Source organism: Halichoerus grypus, chromosome 1 (assembly GCF_964656455.1).
Source record: "Halichoerus grypus chromosome 1, mHalGry1.hap1.1, whole genome shotgun sequence".
Classification (NCBI taxonomy): Eukaryota; Metazoa; Chordata; class Mammalia; order Carnivora; family Phocidae; genus Halichoerus; species Halichoerus grypus.
In genome coordinates, this window is record NC_135712.1 from 29,338,230 (window position 1) to 29,359,013 (window position 20,784).

At 35.0% G+C, this 20,784-nt stretch overlaps 1 protein-coding gene across 3 annotated transcripts in view; it reads left to right on the plus strand.

Moving 5' to 3' along the window:
* The first annotated feature begins 6,825 nt into the window (after positions 1 to 6,825).
* Positions 6,826 to 20,784, plus strand: part of ROBO2 (roundabout guidance receptor 2) — a 1,625,448-nt gene continuing 1,611,489 nt past the window's right edge. The window contains exons 1-2 of one of the 3 annotated variants that reach the window (XM_078058803.1): positions 6,826 to 7,113; positions 9,957 to 10,036. The gene's annotated coding sequence lies outside the window, so the exon portion shown is untranslated. The remainder of the gene's footprint in view (positions 7,114 to 9,956; positions 10,037 to 20,784) is intronic. The other 2 variants (XM_078058842.1, XM_078058774.1) reach the window with 2 other exon arrangements.

The following is a 20,784-nucleotide window of genomic DNA, read 5'->3' on the forward strand; positions in this document are numbered from 1 at the left end:
GTCATGTATGTCACATGGCAGTTTATTTATTTTATTTATTTATTTATTTATTTATTTATTTATTTATTTATTTGACGAGAGAGACACAGTGAGAGAGGGAACACAAGCAGGGGGAGTGGGAGAGGGAGAAGCAGGCTTCCCGCAGAGCAGGAAGCCCGATGTGGGGCTCGATCCCAGGACCCCGGGATCATGACCTGAGCCGAAGGCAGATGCTTAACGACTGAGCCACCCAGGCTCCCCTGTCACATGGCAGTTTAAATATAATTTTACTTTATCTGGTATTTACTTTTTTAGTTTCTGAGGTTCTCATCATTGATACTTCATAAAATTTTTCCAAGTGTATCTTAAAATATCCAAATGCTGCTAATCATTTCCTGTAATACTCTTAAGGGATATTAATGGAGGTGTAAAAGAGATTCGCAGAGAAAATTAGGCCCCTAAATTGGAAATTGTGTTCCTACTATGGACTAACAAAGATAATACACATCATAGAGGAATAAAGATGATACATGTCCTAGAGGAATAAAAAAAAAAAGTCTGCTGCGGCCTGGCTAGCTATGTGACGTCAGGAAAATTTCATAGTGTGTCTAGACCTTATCTCCTTCATCTCTAGTAAGAAACTTCTGGCAAATGCCATATATTAGTCTTTTAAAGCCTCTACTTTTAAGATTCTAGGACGTCTGCTCTAGGTGGGAGACGGCAGTATCTTTATTTACATATTGAATTCCATGGGAAAATATTAAAATGGAATTTTGCTTTTCTGAGTAATATTTTGCATTTTTCTTCTTCTCCTTTGGGAGATTTATGCAGTTTCCTCAGAAACCAACTGATAGAATGGGAGAGGGGTCATGTGATAGCCAGGGATCAAGGAAAAACAACACAAGGATGCTTTGGGGGAAAATACAGTAAGGCTGGGGAATACTTCTCTCCAACAAAAAGACCAAGGTCACAATTCTACCCCTTTATAAGCTGATCTGCCCTTTAAAATGTCTGGCTACACAGAAGTCCCACTCATTGCTGGGCTTAAAGTAAATCCTCATGTGTACCCTCCTATGAGAGAAAAAAGAATACTGGTGGAGGTTCAGTCTAAGAAATGAGTAATAATATCTAGTTGACATTCCTAGACTGTAAATCTTTACATATCTCTCAGCTTAATGAGGTGATTTATTGTCCCATAATGCACAGTGAATCATATAGACACTTCTTTGTGATCACACTGCAGAATGGAACTAAATACTAAATACCAAATAGAATTCCCATGATTCTTATAGATGTCATTCATGTGGCATATTTATACTCATTTTTTTTTCCTTATACAGCAATTCATATTCTCTGCTTTTAGGCTGCTTATGGAATTTTGGGGGTCATTTAAATAATATTATTCCATTGAGAAATGCCAGGTAGAAATTCTAAGTAGAAAGGCTATCTTGTTTTATCTTAAATAGCTTTGCCACAAGAATTTTGGAAAAAAACAAAAACCAAAAAAAGAAAAATCCCTCAAAAAACAAACAAAAAAACCCCACCCCACAAACCTCTGACTCTTTTTAGTATTTGAATATTTTTGGAGCTACTTCATAACAATTTCTTGTGGATGATATTTGGTATTGCCTTTATTAATCTATAGTAGTACACTGTGTTCCAAAAATTATTGGCGAGGCTTAAAAAATCAGCCATGCATAAATAAAGTTAATGAAATAGAAAGGAAACCACAGTCAGGAAATGGAAGGTAGAAGCAAATGTATTAACCGTGAATTAAAAAGGGTTTGGGCTTTGGAGTGAGGCAACCAGAGTTCAAAAATCTTGTCTGTGAATTACTAGCTCTGTGACCTTGGAGAAGTTACTTAAAATATCTGTCTCAGTTTAGTAGATGATATTAGTGGCAACTTCCTAGAATTATAGCAAATATTATATAAAAGACTTTGCTTACTATCTGGAAGAGCAAGATTATAAGATTTGTAAGATTATTAAATGTTAGTTGCATTTTTGTTAATTTTACCATTATTATTATAATTGTGGTATATTCTTCATTGACAATGACATTTGGGCATAAAGGCAATTATAAAACAGGGCCCTCAATCTTAGTATATGAATCACTTGGGTCTTGTCAAAATGCAAATTCTGATTCAATAGGTATGACTTCTGAGAAGCACCAAGGGATGCTGTTGGTCCACAGACCACACTGTGTGCAGGAGTGAATCCATATATATAGGATGTCATGATTTCATTAGAAGGAAAAGTATGTCCATTTCTCAAATAAAGCAGAATTATAGATTTAAATATTGATCCCTATGTTTTCACCACTTATCATTTTTCTCTCACCACTATAGGTATAATGCAGACTAAAAGCAAAGAAAAAATTTGAAATAACCTTCCTATGTTCATTCATTCAGCCAACTCTGGGTTACTACTACTGATTACTTGCTGTAGGAGATAGAAAGGCAACTTTGACATAGCTCCTCAAGAATCTATCCCTCTATAAGCTTCTTTTCAGAGGAATCAAAAAAATACATAAATAACCATAATTCAAGAGAGAAACTGAAAAGTGCAATAAAATATCTAGACAGGGTGATAGAGGTATTCAGAGTAGGGGGAAATGATCCCCAAATAATATGTATATGTAACATTAATTTAGCTATTTTTTCTAGGCAGACCTCAGCCAATCATCAAAGTGAATCTGGAGCCTTTCTCATATTTTGCCTTTGGTTGCCATATCTTACTATATCTTGAAGTTCTTAGTTTCTTCATGTAATAATAGCAAACACTTGGTGCATACTATCTATCTGGAACTATTCTGTGTGCTTTATTTACATAGATTGATAAATACCACAAGCCACGAAGTAGGTAGAGTTATTTTTCTCATTTTACAGATGAAGAAATGGAGAAACAGAATCATTAAATTAACTCAGGTTTCTGAAATATCTCTCACCAGGCATGTTTACCCCCTTCCAAATTGTAATGACCTCTTGGAGCCTATTCTCTTTGAAGTCCCCTCCTGCTTTGCTCTAATCTTTTCATTCTTGCCATCATAATTGACCTCTCAATTCCTTCAAGTAATCCCATGTTGCAAGATGATTCCATCTTTTCATGAGCACAGCGGATCTTCAGATATGTTTGTTATAGGAAGCAAATGGACAAATATATAAATGCATGCTAAATTTTAGTGAATGATATAATACTCTTGTCTATTCCTCTGCCAAATATATTTATTTTTAGTAGCAAACCCCTGACGCATTCAAAGGCATGACTCCAGGGGTGAGAATTTTAGCCTGTGGGAGAAGATGGTAGGTTCTAGTGACAACTCACTTTTATAGCACTGAGACAGGCTTCTCTTTCTCCTATGTGCTGATCAGCACAGTACATTTTATTCTTTTGAGGTGTAAATGAATGCCTCTTTTATTCAGGGAAAAAAAAGTATGGAAAACTTAAGGATTCCATCCTGTAGAGGTCTTTATCTGTTATTTTTATGTTATGCTTTAAGTCTGTGGACAATGTTTAGAGTTATGAATTAATGTTTTCAGATCCATTCAGAAAAAGCAGGTTGTTTTTTTCCTCTTTTAGAAACTTTTTGATTTTTGTGGAATATTTTTTTCCTCCCAACTTACTATTTTTTTTTAATTGGGGGGAGGGGCAGAGGGAGAGAATCTTAAGCAGGCTCCACACCCAGGGCACAGCCCCACATGGGGGGCTCTATCCCACAACCCTGACACCATGATCTGAGCTGAAATCAGGAGTCAAGACACTTAACTGACTGAGCCACACAGGGGCCCCTGCTTACTTATTTATACTCCCTTTTCTAACTCCACTTCATGAACATCTGTACACAAATAAAATTGATTTAAAAAATTAAGACCATTTTAGGGAAAAAAAACCATTTTAGGGGACAATTTTGGTCATAAAAAATGACCAGGTATGAGTTGCTTCAGTCATTCTAGGGCCTTGGCTGTCAGTCCCATCTCTAATATTTCAAAAAGATCCTGATCTGAGATTCTATGACAGCCCCTTGGATATTCTTCCAAACATATTTTCCCTTGTACCCTCTTCTCTTTTCTGTAAAAGTGAACACTTGCAAGCTGAAACCCAATCAAATGTGGGCATGTGTTACTATGTGATGGTTACCAGTAAAAGTAGATAAGGAATTTTATCATAAACTAAAGGCAAACAGGCATTCCAGAAATGAATTATAGTATGTGGATGGCTCATGGTAAGAAAACTTCACTGGATAGTTGTTGGGTACAAATATTTTCATCAGAAAATCCATTAGACTCAGCTGAAAATTAGAATCACTTTAGGGAAAAACAGAATGAAGTATGTGAAAGTGTTATATTCTCTGCTCAGATTAATACTACTCATGGTGTTGAAAGGTTTGTGGTGTTGCCTTTGAGGAAGCTAAAAGGTCAGGAACCACAAAGATGCATGTGTGCTGTCATTTGCACAGTTACTAATTGTTCTCATTATTTCCATAATGAGATGTACTATTTCAACAGAGAGACCCTCCTGAGAGTTCCTTTTTAGTGTTTTTAGGCAGGCAGCGCTTTTGCTTTCATGTTATGGCCTTGGCCAAGAAGTTCAGATAGACTTTTTATTTATTCAGCAAGAATGCATAAATTTGTTCTTCCATTATTACACTGTAAACTCCATAAAGTCAAGGACCATATCAAGTTTGAACACCATTGTACACTCCACATCTTGCAGAAGGTTTAGAAAAAATTAGCATGGGCACATATTTTTTGAATAAATGAAGGAAAGAGTAAATCAAGTTTAACCAAATGCTCTACTCCCATCTGTGGTGCAGAGCTTTAGATTGATAATGTATGAAAAACATAACATCCAGACAAAATCCTTCTCCTTTAGAAGCTAGTTGAACAGATGAAATATATACACATAAAATTTTAAGGAGAAATAATTAGGCCTTTGTAAGTATAGGAAAATTTAACATAAATCTGTCCATTCAACACATTTTATAAAAAAGTTCTCATATTATGTAAAGTGAGTGATAAAAGAGTTTATAGTTGGACAGAACTATAAAAAGTTGAGGATAAGCATTACTAAGAAAACAAATAACATGTGGTTAACATTCAAAGAAAGAAAATATACTTGCAAGACAAATCAGAGAAAGATTTATGGGTACATGTACACTGAGTATTGAAGGATAGATATGATATTATTATGCCAATATCAATAAATATTTAGGTAGGATGAAAAATATAAGTATATTATATGTATGTTCAGTTAGAAGGAATAGTAAAATTAATAACAGAATGCAGAGTTAGTCATACCTCGATCATAGTATTTTATGGTTATTTATGAGCAAAATTTATTCTTAATTAGTTAATTAGTGATTCGTATTGACATAGTTGCTTTAAGATTGCTCACCTCCTGTGAACCAATGATTTCTCTTTTACCTCTACATTTCCTTGAAAATAAGAAGAAATAGAGCCTTCCTTGAATAATTTCTGGAAAGAAGCATAGGATGAATAATCAGGATAGATTTGGTTATAAGAAATCTGACTGTACATCTTAATACTTCTGTCTCTACAAAGAAAAATATAAAACTCATTATAGAGTTTCATACTATAGGAGGAATTCTTATCCTTTGCCTGAGGAAGAAATACATCATGACATATTAGTAAAGAAGTCAATTTTATTACTTACTTTATTAACTCTATTTCTATAGGTTTAAGTAAATTTAGCTGTCAATGCTATCTAATATACTGGAAGCTTGAATGGGTAATGAATTTTTCATACAAAGTTAGTTGAAATAAATAACTACTGTTAGTTTAAAAAATATTAAGTAGTAATTGTATATTCTAAATGGGAAACAAGTGTGTTGTTGGTTTACTAGGACTTTTTCCCTTGCAAAGAGACCATGCCCCTTATAGGCTTCTTGAAAGAGCCAATATTTGACCTCTTTTTTTAGCGTGGAAAATTCAACTCACATGTGGCTGACAATTGAATCTGAAGATTTTGAACATTATTTACCTTTTCTAATTCTGACTATTGTTATTTTATTTGTAATTACATAGTTAGCATACATCTGAACTGTTGTTACTGGGAGTGTTTGACTATTCACAAGTGACTCAAGGTATTCATTAGGCTCCTGGTGTGTATTTGTTGATAGTTCTATTATCTTTATTGGTTCACTTGCACAGTATTGTCTAAGATGCTGCAAGACATTGTACACAGGGTATAGATTGTGGGACATACAGATTTCAGTTGTTATTTAGGTTCAGAAACATAGGATCTCTGTGAGCTTGAGCAAGTTACTCTGTCTCTACTTCTTAACTATAAAATAGAGTTGCTAATACTGCTTTATAGAATTGTGGTAAAGATTAATTGAGGGGAAAAGGGAGGCTATTAAACAAAGAGCCTGGCATTTAATAAGTATCCATTGACTTCCCTTAGGAATCTGTGTCATCATGACTAGGAGATTGCTTGTTTGGGTTAAAGAGCCCCAAGTACACCCCAGATATGTCAAAATAACCACACTGAATCTTATACCACTTCTTAGACTTTTCAGTCTTAGAATCTAGCCAAGTTATTGTCTCTGTATAGAGAATAATGTTAATACAGATATATTCTCAAATCCCTTTTTTTACTTTTAGGCGCTTGTGAATTACTGGAGCTATTTAGGAAGAAGTCTGAAGGTATTGATTACTTAAACTGACAAGGGGGTGTTACATGCTTGCAGGGTACAGCTCGTCCCCTCTTATAGCCCATTTCTCCGGTGACTGCATGAGGCAAATCTGCAGCACTGCTCCTGGGACTCCAGTGTCTCACGAAAGGGCTTGCGTGCACCGCCTGCCCCGGAGGAGCCCGGAGCCTCCTCATTAGCACCACGGACAGCTCGTGCGCCTGGAGGAGGGAGGCTGGGAGGACTCCTCTCTGCGCCACCGCCAGGAAGAGGGAGTGCAGTAGCGGCAGGCGGGGAGGAGGAGGAGAAAGGAAGGACAGCTCCGGTGGGGAGTGGAAGAAATCTGGGAGCAGCTAGAGCAGCAGGTCCGGGGGGAGCTGCTCAGCTGCACTGCTTCCATTATTCAGGCGGACTGTGCTGAGCTTCTCAGGGCTGCTTCCCCGTCCCTCTGGGCGGAGGCTGCCTTCTAGACCTGACTCCAGGTGAGTTAAGCAGAGCGATGTACTGAGGGGTCTCGAACTAGAGGCTTGGAATTGGCGAGCTTGCTCAGCTCCCCAAACACTGCTGGCTTTACAAATTACCCAAAGTCATGACAGACTGGTTTTGGCGTGGCTGCAAATGCGGGGGGTGGGCGGATGGGCGGTGGGCAGTTTCGATCCTCCTAGCCAGGATGAGGGGATTCGGATGGAATTCAGCTGAAGTGACTGGATTTTAGGAAATGTCCCCCAATATATGCGTTATATGTGTTTATCTGTAAGCTTTCAAGACAGTCATTTGTTTTTCTGGCTGCCTGTTTTGTCCTTCTGTCCCTTCTTCCCCTTGGTTCCTGCCCAATTTTACAAGTCCAGTCAAAGGATCGGAAAAGTGTGGCAGTAGGGAGTCCTAATATACGTTGGGACAGGGCAACCTTGCTCTCTAAGTGGGGAGCGGTGTTCCTTTCACCCTGATTTACCAGAGGGTAACCGTCTGAGGAATGGGAGGTTCTTTTGCTCAGTACTCTCCACAAGCTTATTAAAAGGCAGAAAACTTCAGGCTCTCTAGACAGGCTCTGAAATGTGATGGCAATTTAGCTTAAAAGCCATGTTGATTCACTCATTTCCTCTTCAGCCTTTGTTCCAAAATTATTACCATATTATTAACATATTGTTCCAAAATTATTACCAATAGTTCTTTAACAGCACAACTTTTAAGTGTCTGACTGACAGAAGTATATTTCTTATTCTGAAAATGTTATGGGAAAAGTGATGAGTTCACATTAAGAGAAGAGCAACTTTATTTTCCTGAAAGGACTTTGGGGAAAGGGATTGAAGAAATTCTGGGAATGAAATTATGGACATTTCCCACAGAACTTCCTTAATTTAATTACTTCACTTTGCTTGTGTGTGTGTGTGTGTGTCTAATGTGTGTGTGTGTGAGGCAAAATTCCTAAGGTGTATTACAAGTTTATTTAGTTTAGAGGTTGCTTTCTTGCTAGTAGCACTAACTTTTAATCATCATGATCGTCAGACTTTTTTTTTTTAAATGTTTTGCTTTTAGGTGTTTGGGGTAGCTATTTTTGTTTTTGGATTCAATACTTACTTTATGGGCCTTGCTGGATACTTTTCAGTAGAATTGGTGGGCATACAATTAGTCATATGGTCTACCATGCATTTTAATAATAGTGAAGAATATAGATTATGAGTTTAGCAAAAAATATCAGAACCAAAATTGAGGGATGAAATTTATATCTTTCACATATTTACTAAATTCTCTACAAGGGTCCAGTGTCATTGTATGCTTAAGAGAGCTTATTGGCTTTTCAATTGAGATATATGCATCTCCAGTTTTAGCAATTAAGATGTAATGTTTTACTTTTCTTCTCCCTTTAACATCAATTTAGATTCAACAAATCCTTCCTGTCTGCCACTGTGAGCCTGGTTCTTTCTCATCTCTTCCATTTCTAATTTCTTACAGAAGTTTGGAAAGATCAGTAATATTAGTTCCATTTTTCAGGTGAAAAGACTATGATATAGAGGGATTAATCTTCCTAAATCTCTAGAGTTGTTACGTAATAAACTAGAAATGTAAACCTAGGTTATTTAACTTCAAGTTCAATAGTTTTCCCAAAAATTGCACAGCTTCTTTTAGTTGAAATTATTATGGTAGTGATATATGAATATACCTTTTGTAAAAATACCTAAAATATTGCTTGTTTTTTTCCTGGTTATTTGTTAAAACTGGTTTTATTCTTTTACATAAAAGAAAATTTAATTGTGCAGAGTTCTATGCTCTTCACTTTCAAATACTCCCAAACTTCTGACAGCTGACCGTGTGTTCTCCCTTATAAGAGTAGATTTGAAAGGCAGACTCAATATTTACTAAGAGTATTCGTGGAATAATTTATGTTTTATAATCAAGATAGAAGACAGTCCACATTTAGATGCATTTTAAAACTGTTTAGTGTGAACTTGAAACATAGCTACAACTTGCTTTCAGAGTAAACTATCAGACTTCACAGTGAATAATAGTCTTTAAGATTCCTTGAACACTGGCAGGTAATGTATGCCTGTATAGGATTTATGAGAAGAGGAAGTTAGAAACCAAACAATTTTATTTTTTGATACATGACCACATTCATAAAAATTTATTAAATCTTTATATATGCCATGGGTGCTTTGTCTGATATGGACTGATTCAAAGTAAACCTCATTTTAACTCGAGTGAGAGAGAGAGAAAAAAAAAACTTTAAATTTGTTTCAGCTTTTTTATTCATTTTCATTCTTAAGTGGTAATAATCTGCTATACTTAAACTCTTAGAAAGCCATTTGCGTTACAAAGACAGTTTGTGATTTTTTTTTTTTGCAGGAGGATGCATTTGTGTGTGTTTACATGCTCAGTAGAGCCTTTAGGGGTATGGGAAGAAGGTGAGCAAGAGCAATAAATACTTCTTGGAGTCTCATACACTTTGAAACAATTTTTTTTTTCCTATGATAGACCTAATATACATAGTTATATATGGGAACTAAGTATATGTTAGTTATTTAGTTAGTTAGTATACTAACTTTGCATTTGATTGCAGGATTCCATGTACACCCATGGCTCAAGTATTCTTGAATGAATCAGGATAATAAATTCTATGGCTCTTGACCATCCAACCAATTCCCTCCATGTCCTGGTATTAAAAGGATGGCTTATAATTTTTCTGGAACCTCAAAACCTCTCAGATCCTATAAAGTAGCTCAGGCAGCATCTGTATGAAGCTCATCATTGTTTAACATCTTAGGGAAGGAGTCCTCTTGAGAGTGCTGACCAAAGCCTTATTTCTCTTCCTGTGCAATTCTTCCAGATAGATGGTTAGCTGAGTGAAGAAGGAGGGAGAGAGGAAGATAAGAAGAAAAGATATACCATTTTCTCCCTCATGAAAGGGTGAGGACCATTATACATCTTTATCTACAAACATTCCTGGACAAGAGTGATTTACATAATTGATTAAGGGCTGCTCCAGGAACTGGGGACATTAATGCCCTAGAATTTCCCGACAACCTTGTGCACAGGCTGAGACAGCTCTGGTGATGTACCTATCCCCCCTCTCCCTTCCCACCCCAGTGGCAGAGTCACTGCTTAGCCCTGGATGTTGTCTGACCTATGTGCATGAGAACAGTGAGTGCTAAGCAGGTATGGGTGGAACAGCAACAATTCTTATACTGGAGTATCATGAACATTCACTGATGAAAGTGAGTTCTTTTTTTCACATATAGGATACCCATTGGGTCATGCTTTCTTGGATAAAAATTTGCAGAGGTAAAGATTGAATTTTGGACTTTGTTTTTCTAAAAGTGCCCTGTTCACTTAGTTGCTCATTTTAAGAGGAGTAGTTCAGAGTGGGCATGGGATACTAAGGAGAGGAATGAACACTTTACGTTTTACATTATGAGATTCATTCCTTATCTCCTTTTGAGGTGACACTTGATAACATAAGGAGTATTAGAGGAGATTTACTGAAGAAAAATTTGGAGATGTATGAACAGTGGACATGATTGACAACTACAATTTTCACTGCATTGTTTTAATGCCAAGGTAACTTTGGATAAACACATTTTATTCACCACTTAAGAGAAACTAAGAGAAAGTAGAGGAACTGGGAGAAAGCTAGAAGGTTGACTTTAAGACAAATTTGTGATTCTTAAAATGGGCTACATGATAGGAAAGAAAAAGCAGAAGTCACTGAACAAAAATTTTCTCTTGTATAATTCATGAATTATTCTGATTTGTTAAACCAGTTCCTTAAATGTATTATTTAAGCATAGGAAGAGTTAAAGAAAATTATGCTTTTTAATACAAATATACATTTAATGAACTATATTGTAGATAAAAGAATGAACAATCCAATTATATTTTACTGAGTGAAAAATCTCCTTGTTTTCATTCTACACAATACTAGCAGTTTAGTGTGATGTACTGTGTATTACTTGAGCTCCAAAATTTGCAACTAAAAAGGGTGCGTATGTTGAACTTTATTTTACATGGATAACTGTAATGTGAATGAATAGTGAAATTGTAAAAGACAAGGGAAGAAGTTTAGTAATTCTCAAACTCAATAAGAATAAGGATAAATTGTAGCATACTTATTGTTGGACACTCAGAGTTAACAAGAATTATCACAGTTAATCCTGGAAATAATGCACATACATTTTGGAGTACTAAAGTGTCTTGCAGACCTGGGTTTGAAATTGTATCTTGTTAGCTGTTTGAACTTGAAATAAATGGTATAGCTTCTCTTTACCTCAGATGCTTCTTCTGTGAAATGGGTATATTACTAGTATCTAATTTATAGGTTCTTTGTTCATGTTTTGCCTCTTTGCGTAGTTCCAGGTCCAAGTAAGGTGAAGCTGTTATGTTATTCTTGCTGTTACATTGACCCTAATTCTACCTTTTACTAGCTGCATGGCATTGATTAAGATCCTTTTTTGCAATCTTTTCTTTATCTATAAATTGTGAATAAAATGCCTGTTTTGAAGAGTTGCTAGTATATTAAAGAAATTTGATAAAGTCATTTATGTAAGGGACTTAGCAGATGGTAGACAATAAGTATTTTTTCTTGCCCTCCCATATGCTCCTGTGGGGATATTCAACATTGTATTTCCAAGTTTTTAATTTCCCCCCTCAGATTCAATGTCAGTCTTGCACAAAACATTCCCATCTCCTACTTCTCTTCTGAGTAAACTCTAGAAAAGTAGGAGTGTTCTCACAAGTTTTATTGTGCTTAAGCCTGTGAAAGGAAGCAAGCTAGATCTCAGAACAAGTTCTGATAAGAAAAGGGACATATTTACCCACTAAACACTTACTCCCCCCCATCCTTGACAGTTTTGTACTGTCATTTTGTCAGCACTAAGTGAGACTTTTCTTTTCTATTTAAATGGTTTCCTATTTGTGGTGGAATAATTTATGGCTGGACTTAATCCAAATAGCATAAATATAATGGAGAGTTGGGCAATGATTTATTTTTAACAAGAGGAAAAAAAAATGGACATAATTTTATAGTATTACTTTGAAAATCTTTCAGATAAACTTTGATTCTGTTGGTGAAGGTAGCATCACAAACTTAGTCCTAGTGGTGTTCTTGAAAGGTAATATTTGATTATTCTACCTATTGTCCCCAGATTGGCCTAATAGGATTTAATTTCAGATATAACTTCTCTGCTAAACAGGAAGATTCCTACATGAAGATGTTTGCTCCATCAGATATAGTGTTGCTCAAGGCTATCTGCATGGGATTATAGGAAGAGTAAATAGAAAATTTTCATCTCTAGATTAGACATACTGGTGGATTCATATTGATTGGGTGATTATGATCATTATTAATAACATGGCTCAGGGATAAGCAAGTAGCATATATAGTTATCAAGATAAATCCTGTTGTTAACATCCCATTTTTTTCCCCCCTAGGACTCTCAAGTTCATCACTATTTTTCTTTCTTTTGCTTATTATAATGGTGTGTTAGTTTCCTATGGCTGCTCTAACAAATTACTGCAAACTTAATGGCTTAAAACAACACAAATTTATTGTCTTACTATTTTGGGGTTCAGAATTCTAAAATCAGTTTCACTGGGCTAAAGTCAAGATGTTTGCAAAGCTGATTCCTTCTGGAGGCTCTGAGGGGAGAATCTATTTCCTTGCCTTTTTCTGCTTCTGGTGGCCATCTGAATTCATTGGCTTATGGCCCCTTCCTCCATTTTCGAGGTGCATTGCTTCTGTCCTTTCTGTCTCCATATTGCCTCTTCCTCTAACTCATCCATCCCTCTTTCAAGGACTATTGTGATTATACTAGGCTCACCTGAATGATCCAGGATCTCCATTTCAATATTCTTAATTCAATCACATCTGCAAAGTCCCTTTGACTATGTAAGGTAATACATCCACGGGGGTGGAGGGGGGTGGGGATTAGGAGGAGAATATCTTTGGGGAGCATTACTCAGCTTACCACAAATGGGAGTAATATTTGTGTGCTTTGAGAAAATTAACGTATTTGCTTCCTTGTGGGAAAAAATGTAAATTTGGGTTTTTTTTAGATCCATTAGAAGATATTGATGGATAATTTTCCAACAACAGATGCTGATCCCTTAAATTTATTATCTCTAATTTTAGTAAAGTGTAAGTGAAATCATTTGTTCTTCTAGGGTCAAAAATATTAATTAAACCCATCACGTGTCAAGGCCAACATCTGGATGGCTTAAGTTTAAATTACATAGAGCAGTATCTATGATAGTTCTTATTTATGAAATTAGCTCTTGTTTACAAAGCCAGAACTTCTCAGGACATATTCAAGGGGATGTCATTTAGTAGTTCCATAATAACTGGTGCTCTTCACAAATATTCGTTGTGAATATTTTATCTCATGAGTTATATACACTAATTGTAGACTTCTAGGAGAAATTTAATGGTGGTCATGTCAACTTTTCAAATCTTTCTGTAATCCAAAAGAGAACTGTTGTATAAGATGGATTTATTTCCTCCCCTATACCATTGTTGCCAAAGGGAACATGAAATGCCCTGCTCAAATTAATTTAATGCAGATGAATTCTTACTGTCTCACAAGTTTGTCCTTCATTTTTCTTAAAATTATGTTGTAAATGAATGTGACATGCTTTCCTGGTTGTTGTGCAGGGAGCATTGTCCTTCCTAAAAGCTCTCTCATTTGTCAAAAAGAAGCCATTAGGAGAAAAGTAAATTATCTTATCTGATCACAGTATTAAGAATGACCTTAAAACTATAAATTTTATTATCAGTATAATAGCTGAATTATCTTTGCAGTTGTGGAAATTCCAGAGAAACCCTTGTTAAGGTGCAAAGCTGTTAGAATCATCCAAAACCCATGTTTTTCTTTTACCTTGTGAAAGGTAAGGTGTGTGAAATGCAGTTTTGCTTATTACTATCTCCTTGCTTTCCAAAATTAATTTAAAAACTTTTAAGTTTTAAAATATTTTTATTTTTCTTTAACATTTTTAATGTCAAACAATATAATTTTATGAATATCCAGCTACAAATAGAGGTTCGTATAACATGGAATTAAGCAAGGATGATTATGAATGTTCATTTTTGATAAACCTGCACATTTGTCCCTTTGCACATAAATACAAAGCATTTTAGTGAGGGAAGGTGAGATTGGGAGAAGGAACTCTGTTGATGCTTATGTAGCTCTTTATAAGAAGAAGAGTAATGTACAAGCATATTTTTGCTTTCATGTCCAGAGATATAGCAGTTGCACAATAAATGGTATTTTTCTAGTATGGAAGCATCTTCTCCAGCCATGCTATTCATGAGAACAAGAACTTCAACTAAGCTTTCAGCAACCATAAGTAAAAAGGATGGTGTGATAGGCTGCCTGTACATATGGCTCTCTTTAGCAGGCCAACTGTTACTTTTGCCCACCCACAGCACTGAGGACATATGGTATTACTTTGGCTGTGGAAGCAAGTGTGTGTGGACATGTCTCAGTGTGGGTATAAGACTGCTGGTTGTCTTCCTCATGTTGCTCATGCAACCAACTGTCTCTGGGTTGAAAACTTATTATCCATAGCACTGGATTTGAGGACAGTAAATGACATAGTTCTTACTATTAACTGATATGAAAATAATATGATTAATTTTCTCTCTAGGTTGATCACAAGATCTAGTGGATGTTTGCCATTATAAAGCTTATAAGAAGAAATAATGGCTTTTTCAAGAATAAAGTCAGGGTTTTTTTTTTTAACCAAAAGCTAACTCATTCAAAAAAAACCAGGATTATATGGAACCAGAACAGTAGGGGCATCAGAAAGGTGGTGGAAATAATTTATTTTGTGGAATAATTAATTAGTGAAATTTAACAATGAATCTATTGTTGTTAACTGTGACTACGTGGAAAAAAATAACAAGAAAACAGATGAAACAGGCTGAAATGAAGAAAGTTATCAAATCCCAGCACAATTTATTTCATAGAGTTCACAGTGTTCTAAAGCAATTTTTAAAAATTAGATTTGTTATTTTCAGGATAGTGTGTTCTGAATTTTCAAAGGGAGGCATTTCAATACCTGCAACAAGTATGTATTTTTAGTGGTGGCTCTAAATTCCTACATAGAAAGGCTTGTAAGATGCAGTTTGATTGGAAGGCCAGGTTAGAGGGTGTGTGTTGAGGTGGCAGGTCCACAGAATCTTAGATCACGTACATCGATTATCTAAAGTGAAGAATGGGTGGTGCTGCTGAGGATTATGGGAAAGATAATGACATTTTCTGTAAGTTACATTTTGCTGCCACTACTGGCAAATTTGTATAATCAGGATTTGTTGTAAATTTCTTTTATAATCACTCAGCAGTTTCACACACTGTATTATACAAATCTGAACATTTTCACTAAAACCATATTTGCTAAATATTAGGTAAATAAAATCAAGATTTGTGTAGGTAACAATGACAAATGCGGTATTTCCAGATGTAGAATGATAAATTTTCAAGATGCTTTTGAATATCACTTTTTGTACAAAGTCTCATTTTAGTTTCACTACTTCAGCACGTCTGTTAATCACTGTTAAGGCTGTAGGTGAAATATTTGGCAATATGGGTTTCACAGATTTATGGTGATGGTGATTGATGTGCAGAATACAGTATCATTATTGTCATTCACTGGCCTTGAGAACTTTTATTTTCATTCTTTTTCACCTGGTTGTATCACTGACTGAGAACTTTACATTATTGATTCATCAAAAAATATATTTTCTTGCAGCTCACTAATTTTTGTTTTTTTGATAACTGTATTTACTGTGGTGAAGTATCAAATTGTCAATGTATTATATCAATGTGGCAGATCAGATGGAAGCAAGCAAATGAAAACAAACAGGTTTATTACCAAGATATATAATATATTGATTTTATTAACAGAACAAAATATATGGATAACAAAACCTCTGAGTGAAATTGTCTTTTTTAAAAAAGATTTATTTATTTATTTTAGGGGGGAGGGGCAGAGGGAGAGAGAAAGAGAAACTCAGGCAGACTCTGTGCTGAGACCCGTGTGCGGCTAGATCCTATGACCCTGCGATCATGACCTGAGTCGAAGCCAAGAGTCAGCCACCCAACTGACTGTACCACCAAGGCACCCCAGGACTGTCTTTTTTGTTATATGTATATAAAGTTTTGCAATTGACCTTTCTATGTTAAGTGAGTATTTGTGCATACACATACACTGACACAAATTCAGTTTTAGAGATCTTAGCCAAAGGGTTGATTTCTTAAGGTGACTGTTTCAAATATGTATAAATTATGGCAAAATTGACATAAAATGGCAACATAAGGAGCCATAAAAATGAGGATAAATGGGAGATATTGGTTAAAAACACTTCTAAATGAATTGGTTTTGATTTAAATGCTTTTCAGTTTTTAGCTAAGGAAATGAATAGAAGTGAAATTTTATGCAAATTGTTCATATTTGTTGTGTGTGTATGTACATATATGTGTATTATAAATACAAAACAGATGGCATGTTATTTAGCCCATACTTATCTGTATACATATATCCATCATGAAAATGAGTGCATGTGATATATACCTACACTGTGTACTTTCATTTTTACATTCGTTACTTTTCTCACTCCATTAGCAACAAATTAAAAAAGGAGAAATTTTATTTGGTAATTTCATCTTCTATATTCTGTTCTTTCCAGTCTCACATTTATGGCTTTCCGTTGTTATTTCCTTTGTGACCAGACCTTTGGAATGAACAAATATCTTACAATCTCTGTTGATGTTGGGAAAGCAGTGTGTCTCTGGAAAGGGCGTGTGTACATGCACATGGCCACATGCAAAACTGTGATGAATGTTTTATTTTTGATGGAGAAAAGCCAGTGAAAATTAGTCAGTGTGGTAGCACCACTGCAATGGAAAACCAGATATCGATCAATCTAATCATTAAACAGATGTTTTTGAGCACCTAATAGAAATGTAGCTATCACAAAATTCAGTCTCTACCCTCAAAGACAAATTGCAGGATGGATTGGTCAAGCTGAAACACAGTTCAGAACCAGAAAATAAAGTTTCTGTGTTGTTCAAATGTCATTTAAACCACGTTATGTTACACACTGAAACCATAAGAAAGCAATTCCTCCATCCATCCCTTCAGGGGATAATGGTGAAGAAGTAAAGCTGGCCGTTATGCTTGAATTTACCTAATTTCATAATTACATAAGGTTACATAATTTCAGTAAACTTAAAATCTGATGTATGTTACAGTCTTTCAAATCAGTGGGAAAATAAGTGATTCATAAAATAATGTTCAAGTAATTGGCTATATGTGTTTTATAGTTGCAAAAAGTTATAATACACCATCCATAAAAATCAATTTCACAGTAGGCATTGAGTAAATGCCTCAAAATATAAAGAAAAAATCTATAGGCAAATATCATTTATAATATTAGGGCTAAATTAACTTTCCTAAGTATAGCCCAACCAAAGACAGAAACTAATAGAGATTGATGGACTTTGTTAAAGTAGAAAACTTTAATATTTCAAATGATACCCTGAGTAGGTATAAAAAGAAAATGCCAAATCAGGAAAAAGTATTTGCAATTCATTTGACATATTTGACATAAAGATAGTTCAATAAATCAATAAGAATGGTCCAGTAGAAAAAAGGACAAAGTACTTTGGCAGGAAATGTTGAAACTCATGTGAACACTAAATCTATTAGAATATATATTGCTAATAAAATTTAAAAAATGGAGGAAATTATTTACATAGAGATATTTGTGATATTTTAACAAAATTGTAGTATGAATTTATTCATGCTATAAATAAAACTATAAAACTGTCTGTAAAAGTATATGCAAGTTCATGTCCATGAACCAGTTTGTTTTCTGTTAGTTCTTTCAAATTTCTGCATTTTCCCAAGTATATTCAAACATCAGAACACACTCTTTGCTGTTGAAAGCAGCCTTTCCAATATAAACTCACACATCACTTTCTCTAAATTTTACAGGGTAGAAGCCAAGATGCCTTATCAGAAACTATATTTCAATAATTATTTTGTTTTTAGTAGTAGTTCCTACTCTGGGCTTAACTGGTAGAGGAAGACTTTTTTTTTTTTTTTTAACAGAGATTTCTGATGTACTTTTTTTTTTTTTTATTGGAAAGAGCTTTTATTTCCTTAAGTGTTTTGTTGCCTAAGTATGATGAGTATCCGGCAGTGGAATTTAGTGGAACAGATGCTTATTGTGATATATGAGATGAACTTGTTTCCCTCAGCACACATAGGCATGAAATGCATCTGGCTTCTGTACATAAAAGTCAATTATATTCCCAAATGTGTTTCTATGCATTACCCAGACTTTTAGGGGCAGAAACCCTACTATTCCTTCAAATAGGGGCTTAACTTCATTATGAAGTTTAAGTTAGAGGACAAGTTGAAAAATACTAAATTTCAGGCTGGAGACAGAGCTTGAGCAGGAGACTTAAGGTGATAAGTCACGCAGACAAAGCAACTTGTGTGTGTGTGTGGGGGGGATGTATGCATAAAATGAGAGAATCTTGTAAAGCAGAGCATAATCAAGTGTGTGAGCATATGGAATACATAAGAAATGAAATCAAGTTCAGAGGAGAAGAATAAGGGGTAACCAAGGGGGAAAAAAACTAATGAAGGTAAGTTTTAAAGAAAATAGGACTTAATGTAAACAGTGATGAGAATAAAAGCATTTGGTAAATGTGGGGGAAATAGCATCCAGATTGTGTTGGAAAGGAATTTGGTGTGTGTGTGCATACTGCTAGGGTTATAATATGCAGAAATCAGGCCTCTTGAGGTATAACAACCATAGTTCCTTTTCCATTCTATAGGTTGCCTTGAATATTCCTTTGTAATTTTAAAAAGACCATTTTTTTGTGTGTTATGGGTTAACATCAAGGACATGAGATTTTTCTAGAATATACCACAACTGATCAATAACCTAGTAGCTAAAACCTTTTAAAATAATTTGTGATAGATCTTTTTGTAATGTAATATTTCATTGCCAGAGTTAGCAGTGCATTATACATAATTTTACCTTTTTCCAATTATTTAGTATGGTAGGTAGAATAATGTCTTCCCAAATAAGTCAACATCCTAATCCCCAGTACTTGAGAATATGTTGTATTACATAGCAAGGAAGAGTTAAGGTTGCAGGTGGAATTAAAGTTTTTAATCATCTGACCTTAAAATGCACAGATTATCTTTAATTATTTGTGTAGGTCCAGTATAATCACAAGAGACCCTATAAGAGGGAGGACAAAAGATCATACTAGAAGGAGATGGGGGTGACTGAAGGAGAGGTTGGAGTAATAAGTTTTGTGGATGGTGACAAAGGATACACTCAACTTCTAGAATGATTTTCCCCTAGGGCCTCTAGAGGTAACATAGCCTGGATGATGACTTGATTTTAGCCCACTAAGACTCATTTTGGACTTCTGAACCTTTAGAACCATAAGAAAATAAATTTATGTTGTTTTAAGCTGCCGGGTTTGTGTTAATTTGTGATAGCAGCAATAAGAAACTAACACATTTAAACCACATTTTTTTTTTTTTTTTTTTGCTGTAGATGGTTGCTATAGAATTGAGTGGATATTTCAGGAAAGAATTGAGAATTAATTTTCATAAGAAAGTCCTTCATGTCAGCATAGTGAGAATGTAGAAAGATGAACTGTTTTGTTTATGTAAACAAATGATATGTAGGTTTAAAAAAGTGGTTCTTTTGAAGGCTAATAAAATCGTAAGTGTCCTCTGATATGTGAAGCTTGGATGGTATATTCAGGGATGTATTGGATAATCCTATAATCTTTCTGGCACTGTAAAATCATTAATAATTTTAGTTTAAGAGTACCATAATCCAGGGTCCTTTGGACCAGTGCCCCGATAAGGGTTAGGATTGTGAGGACAGCTTGAGTTATTTGAAGACCAGAATAGGGAGAAATAGGATATCCCACTGATAATCCAATTTCTACTATCCATTCTAATAATACATTCACCAACCATTTAAGTATAGGACATTATGTTAAGTAATGAAGACATAGTCCAGTGGTGGAAACAGTTGAAAAGTGAGACAAAAGTGATAGATAAGCTGCTGAGAAGAAGCAAAGTTCTACAGTTGGTGAACCTGACAGTTTTCCAGAACAACAGAATTAAAAGAAAATAGAATTATGAAGGGTTGAATTTCCTCAACATCTCTAATTTGATAATAGTTCAGAAAACTAAGACATGTTTTCTTAAAACTCAAAGAATATTCCTTTTGATGAAAGTTTTAAATGTTGTGCATCTTTACATTTTATTGTCCTTTATCTTTTGTAAACTGCTTACAGGAAACCAGCAGACAAATCTGACAAATATGTTGATCATTATGTCTGTGGGGAGTATGATGTTCATCCAGGGAATAAAGGCTTTGCTGAGCAAAGGAATGAAATTCTTAACATTTCCCAGTAATATGGAATATATCCAATTGAAACTAATGACACAACTTTATAACAAATATTACCTCTCATGAAGTTTTGCAATTACTTTTTCTTTAGTTTATGATTAATGGCATCAGATTCATAAATTGAAATTCTCTATGGTAACTTAAGTAACACCCCCTAGAAGGTTTCTTAAAAAAATTATGCCTTAATTTCGCAAATCTCCTTTGT